The sequence below is a fragment of the Gouania willdenowi genome, unplaced genomic scaffold, assembly GCF_900634775.1.
Source record: "Gouania willdenowi unplaced genomic scaffold, fGouWil2.1 scaffold_55_arrow_ctg1, whole genome shotgun sequence".
NCBI classification, from domain to species: domain Eukaryota; kingdom Metazoa; phylum Chordata; class Actinopteri; order Blenniiformes; family Gobiesocidae; genus Gouania; species Gouania willdenowi.
Genome location: NW_021145219.1, coordinates 21,955 through 28,084, shown reverse-complemented (window position 1 = coordinate 28,084; position 6,130 = coordinate 21,955). Strand labels below are relative to the sequence as shown.

At 31.4% G+C, this 6,130-nt stretch overlaps 1 long non-coding RNA gene across 1 annotated transcript; it reads left to right on the top strand.

Annotated features, from left to right (window-relative positions):
- Window positions 1-749: 749 nt before the first annotated feature.
- LOC114460627 (uncharacterized) lies at window positions 750-2,964 on the top strand. Its single transcript, XR_003673693.1, has 3 exons — window positions 750-874; window positions 1,820-1,868; window positions 2,939-2,964. It is a non-coding gene; the product is annotated as an uncharacterized LOC114460627 (long non-coding RNA).
- Window positions 2,965-6,130: the final 3,166 nt, after the last annotated feature.

The following is a 6,130-nucleotide window of genomic DNA, read 5'->3' as shown; positions in this document are numbered from 1 at the left end:
GTACCCCCGCCCAGCGCCCTATGAGAGCTGGAGATTGGCACCGGCAGACCCCCGCGACCCTGATAAAGTGGGTATGAAGATGGATGGATGGATATTACTTCCTTGCTGCTGGTACACACAAATTCATCTTGCCAAGCATGTTATTTGGTTCTTTTGACTTACAGAAAGAGGACAGAGATATATTTCTTATTAATATTTTATTTATTCTGTCTCAGAACCTGTTTTCCAAGGATTTCTTTCATAATTTAAATACTATACGACTTTATCAAGCACTCAGAAAATTATGAAGCTTCAAATAATACATAAACATCCATTCAATTCGATGCTGCAGGGCTGAAAATCTGATGATTTACACTATTATACTATTATGTAACAGTTTTTGTATATGCTGTTTAAGTTCTGGGCTTTTTTTCCCTCTATGAATATCTGTATTTGCTTTGATTATTATTATTATTTACAATACAAATCAGTACATGAAGTATTTGTGCCGCCAGGGGGAGCTGTTACCCTATAACAAAACACTCGTCTAACGTGTTTTTTTTGTTTGTTTGTTTGTTTTTTAACTAATAATTAAAACTCACCACATAAACACTTAAACATTTACACATGTACGATTAAAAATATTTAATAAACGTTGTACGGTCTGTGTTTAAATTCAAATATCACGTCCCAGGAGCTCAGTGGTAAAGATTTCAAGTGAAGGAAGTGACGTAGGCTTCGCGCATGCGTTGAACAGATCTAATTTCCGTTGTAGGATCGGGAAGTGACTAAAGTAAACCACAGCAGACAGTTGTTACTTTACATGCTGCAGCAATCGGACTCTGGACTTTTCTGTTTCTAGTTGTAAACCGATCACCATGGCGTCTGAACTGAGGTATGAGCAGAGTTTTTTACATGTCACCATTTAGTCTGTGCTGTGCAAAAAGCTACATTACTGATTAATTGTAACACTAAAAGCAGAATAAGGCACATGTGTACAAAGTTCAACATCTCTAAGTTCAGCTCATGAAACATGTGATTTGCTATGGGGTGCTGATTGTAATGTTGCGCGTGCTAAAATAACAGCCAGATTTACAGCAATATTTGTGATAATTTTTTTTTCTCTTAAAAATGTTCAATTTTAAATTTAAATATAAATGTTGAATATTAATCTACATCCATCTATTTTCAGACCCGCTTTGTCCTATTTCAGGATTCATGGGGGTCTGCCGATACCTATCGCCGGCTCACATTGGGCGTGAGGCCGGGATACACCCTGGACAGGGGTCCAGTCCTTCACAGAAATCTAGATCTAAATGTTAAATCTAAATCCAAATTCTAAATATTCAATTTAAAGCCAATGGTAAATATTAAATCTAAATCTAAATGCTAAATATTAAATCTTAATGCTAAATATAATCTAAATCTAAATGTTGAAGTTAAAAATGAAATCTAAATCTATGTTAAATCTAAATGTCACGCGGGAAACTAAATATTTAGCTAATTCACTGTTTAGATTAAGCATTTAACATTTACATTTTGCATTTATATTTACATTTTAGCATTTAGATTGGATTTGGACATTTATATTTAAATTTGATATTTAACATTGACATATTTTTTAAGAGAAATATTCATCACAAATTTCACAAATATTGCTGTAAATTTGGTTAAATAAGAAAATTCAAACGTTTTGTAAAGGTGATTTGTTGCTAAATGTTGCAAAGGGTTACTTTTTTTTTAGAATGCGCAGCTTTAAAATCGGCGCCCCATAATTTGCTGACTGACTATTTGTTATTATTATAGTATTAGTAACTGATCAGTTGTTGTTGTTTTTAAGTGGATGTGCCAAAGACTTCTGTGATAGCACAGTTCACAAGGATGTGAAGGTAAATTGTCATCTTGCATCAACTGATTTTCATCATCATCATCAGTATCTCATCATTGCAGCAATTTCATCTACATTATTGATTCAAAACCTCTTCGTCATTGTGTTACCATGGTAACAGCCAGTGTATGTGGCTGAAACGGGATAATGTCAGTATTGATGTAATTTCTAACTAAAATGATTATTCAATCACTGAAGCTAGAATGGAAAAAAAAAAAAATTGTTGCTGATAAATTTGAAATAAAGGACTTCCTGCACTGCCTTTTTACATCACAACATGACATGTTTGCAAATATTTCAAAAGACAAACTCATACATTAGTTGTGTGCAACAGTGTGAATGCAGCACTGCCTGAATGATGGTCACAGCCAGGCTTTGGTTCAGGGACGTGTAGCACGCTTTCATGTTTCCGTACTTTATTTCATTTTAAACTTTGACCCTAGATAATAATAATAAGAGTAAACAAGGGGTTCTAGCACTCAGCTTTGGCCTGTTTGCTTAGCTTTGTTTGCTTAAATAATCAACATTAAGTTCTAATCACCATATATATATATCCTATTAAAACATTTCTGATTCTAATTCCAGCAAGTTTCATTTCGTCGTCTTTCATCTCCTGACATCTTTCGACGGCCAAATGTCAGTTTTCCTCAGAGGCGTTAATCGCTCTGATGTGTTTTTAAGAGTTCTTTCTGAGACATTTTTACCGTCCCACAACTGGAGAAATGTTTCTCTCAAAATAAAAGACAAGTCCAACATGAGAGACATAAGTATTTATTTACACTTGACCAGCTGTCCGCGACCCACTTTTTTGGTCCCAACCCACCAGTTCAGAATTGCTGCTCTAAACCTTTTTTTTTTTTTTTATTATTTTTAAATAATTTTAAACTTTTGTCAATCACGTACAGTAAGCAAATTTCCGTGAAGCACTTAAATCTACAATACAATTCAATTGTAAGAAACATGTGTAACATAAAAAAAAAAGTTTGATTGATTGAGATCAAAGTAAATATCCTGAAAGAACAAAGGAAACCTTAACAAACATAACATTCAGTTCTCTTTCACAAACATCAGGATTATTATGGAAATAATCTGAAGAGGTAACAAGTAATTAACAAAGTCCACATACTTTGTCATCCATGAAAAAGCTACTTAACCTCCCACTATTCTATAGCAACACATACTTCCCACGGGCACTGTACTAGTAGACTGACTGAATAAGGATGTTTGACGACTATAGTTACTTTTTTAACTTCAGATTGATGAAGAAAAACCATATTTATTAACGGAATAAATTTTGTGTTTGATATTCATAAATGGATTGAAAACCAATATATGTCTATTTCCGGGTCATATTTCCAAAATATGATCACATTTGGGACTCTAATTGCAAAATAAAAATGAGGAATTGCTCAGTAAGATAATTATATGAAGAGAAGATTTTTTTAATAAATATAAATTATTTTAAAATTCAATCCCATAACTTCAATTCCTTTTCAATGACTTTAAATTTTACTGCAACTTACAAAAATGATCCAAACTAATAAAGCACACAATTTATACACAATCTTTAAAACATTTCAAATGAATTAAGCCCCATTTGTACATAAGAACACAATATTAATTCAGAGGTCACTCAAAGACACTTTTAACAGCAGGTTTTAAAATGGACAATTTGACAATGTTTTCATTTATTTTATTTATTTATTATTATACTTATTTTTTATTATTTATTTTTTATTATTATTTATTTATTTAATTATTTATTTATATTTATTTATTTATAATTATAATGACTTAAAACCTTTTACTGCAACTACAAACAATGATCCAAACTAATAAGCACACAATTTATACACAATCTTTAAAACATTTCAAATGAATTAAGCCCCATTTGTACATTAAAACACAAATTAATTCAGAGGTCACTCAAAAGACACTTTTTAACAGCAGGTTTAAAGTGGACGAATTTGACAATGTTTTCATTTTATTTATTTATTTATTTATTTATTGTATGTTATTTATATTTGTTTATTCATCATTTATATTTATTTATGTATTTTACTTATTTATTTCAATCTTTATTTATTAATTTAATTATTTAGTTATATTTATTATTTAATTATTTAGTTGTTTTTTTTTACTCATTTATAAAATGTGAAATACATGGCTTAATTTTTGAATATCTACATTTGTGAATACATTATTTTTGACTAAAAGTGTTTTGTTTTTGTTTTGTTTTTTAATGAAAAAAACCAAACTTTTATTTCATCAGACATATAATTTTTCCACCAAAAAAGCATGAATATGAAGATTTTTAGAGAGTAGTACTCACAGAACTTATACAGAATCTTTAAAACATTCCAAATGAATTAGGCCCCATTTGTACATAAAAACACCACTTTGATAAAGATTAATAAACCAAGTTTGGTATATCTTTTGTTTTGTTTTTAATTTCATATGCTAATAAACTTGTTTCTTGAATCACTTCAGTCGTCATGGTATTTTTATTCACTGGAACATTAAACCAAGCTTAAAATACACAAAAGGACAAACAAATTTATTTACAAAAACACAAAAACAACAACACCTAAAATGAGAAGAAAATGTACAAATTTTTACAGATAACAACAATGTTTCCAAAAACCAATACAAAAAAATAAAAAAACACAATAGAAAAATATTTTGGTGATTTTAAAATCCCATTTTTACCACGTTTTTTTCCCATTTTTTTGTAAATTTTTAACAAATTTTATCTGTGATTAAACAAGGAATTCGGCTACATCTTTAAGATGAATATATACTATGACACAAATAATAACTAGTAATTTTTCTAAGACACTAATGTCATGTTTTTTGCTTAGAAAGCAAACCCTTCCTATATCTGACCATAAAGAAACAGATAAACTCTTTTGCAGGACACTTCTTTGTCTCTGTAAAACATGTTCCCTCAGGATCCTGAATAAATCCACACAAAGACATATTATTGTCATCCACTCATTTTTATTTCATCCACACTATAATTTTTCCACCTTAGAAGCATGAATATGAAGATTTTAGAGAGTAGTACTCTTTAAAAAAAGTTTGAAAACACTTTTTTAAATAACACATCACATTTTTAATACTGAATATTTGATTTGATAAAAGGGATATGCGGATATATACATTATATATTTACACTACAAGTGTTCACAGGTTGAGCATTCTTCGAGCTGGAGGATCGTCTGTAACTTGGCCCCTAAAAACAGATCAAGGTTTGTTGGGGTTCAACATTCTGTTCCTCAGCTTCAGTAACAGTTTGTCTCTGCAGAGGGAAGCCATCAGCCACACATCCAGATAAGTCAGAAATAGGGCTGTAGAGGAATAGGTTTCCAACAATGTCAGAGACATGAGCTGCATTAGGATCAGTGGAAGCAAAGCTGAGCTGGTTTGGAGAGCAAATGCTTTCAGTGACCTCAGGAGGTTGGCTCATGCTGCCAGGCAAGATGTGTTGTTGATCCCACAGATGGCCTCCTTCCTCCCAGGTGTGGGTACCACCACAACCTGGTTCAGAGATGGGCGGTCCATACATTGAAAATACAGGCCGTGGTCGCCTGCAGGACGGCCAGTCCATTGTAAAATCAGTGCAGGCCTGGGCGTAAAGGTACGGATGGTGACGCATCTGACTCGCATTCCTTAGGAAATTGAGAACGATGACAGTCCTCATTGAAGCTGAAAGACACAAGATACAGAGAGTTCATTATTATCACTAAACTTCTAAAGCAGTGGTTCACAACCTTTTTTCTTTTGTCGTTACCCCATTTTTATTTTTCTCAAGAAACATTTTTTTTTCTCTGAATTTAGTTTTTGATCATGTTTGTTATACTGTGTTACATTTACAAATACATAGTATCCAGGATTAGTGCAGAAAGTGACAAGAAGCACCAACTCAGATATTTCTATATTTCATTTTATTTTAACTAGATTTATATTTGAGAAAGTGAAAGTATAGAATACTGTTGTTGGAGATTGTGTGGTGATTTATTTTGAAAAACAATTGTAAATTCAAAAATATCAGTTTAATCAGTAATTTTTTTTAAATTTAATTTTATTATTTACTATTTAGGAGGCACTAAAAATAAAAAATATATAACAAATTACCCCATTTTAAGTAAAAACACTGATATTTCTATTGATAAGACTATCACAGGCCAAAATGTAAATTGTTGCTGAGGAAGTAGGCTACCTAGAAAGAAAATCTAATAGTGCCTTTAAAAGTTTAAATCA